The following is a 766-nucleotide window of genomic DNA, read 5'->3' as shown; positions in this document are numbered from 1 at the left end:
CTGCCAAATCTCCTCTTTTTTTTTTACTATTAAGTATTAAATAATATATATAATTTCACAATCATTTTAATAAATTTATAATTTTTAAAGACATAAAAAAAATTATAATTTCTAAATTCACAAACATTAAAGTCTTTATAATTATAAATATGTAATAAACATAATTGTAAACCAAGTTTATTTTGGGACAAAAAAATTGCAAAAAATACTTCTAGCCAAAAAAATACTGAGCCCACCAGGAAAGTCTGTCCCGCCAAAGCCTACGGTTTAAGTTGTGCGGGTTAGGCAAACTTTTGATGTGAGGCGGTCTCAATTTTTCAGCCAGACCCGTCTTTTTTGGCAGGTTACCGGGTCGGCCTGGCGGGTTTAGGCCCATTTGCCATCCCTAGCAGTAATGGCAGACTCTTCCCGCGGTGGCAGCAACGGATAATGAAGGTTGGACACAATCTTTCCTCGCACAACACCCACCCACGACGATAGAAATCAAAACAGTGGTGGTGTCAATGACACTAGTGGCGGGGACAATGGAGGCTGGTGGCAGTGAGAGAAGACAGAGATGAGAGAGAAGAGAGGTGGTGGCCACAACAGATGTCACTAGCGAAGAAAATGGAGGCTGATCGGGGTGGCGTGAGAGAAGAGAGAGGAGATAAGAGAGGATGAAGAGGGAAGATGCAAAAACGAAGGAAGGGGTGTATTCGAATTTTGGTTAGGTTTACCGTCAAATTTTTCGTCGAAAATTCTGATGGTAACATTGGTTTCGTTAAAA

Source organism: Arachis ipaensis, chromosome B05 (genome assembly GCF_000816755.2).
Source record: "Arachis ipaensis cultivar K30076 chromosome B05, Araip1.1, whole genome shotgun sequence".
Classification (NCBI taxonomy): Eukaryota; Viridiplantae; Streptophyta; class Magnoliopsida; order Fabales; family Fabaceae; genus Arachis; species Arachis ipaensis.
This window is presented reverse-complemented; position numbering follows the sequence as displayed.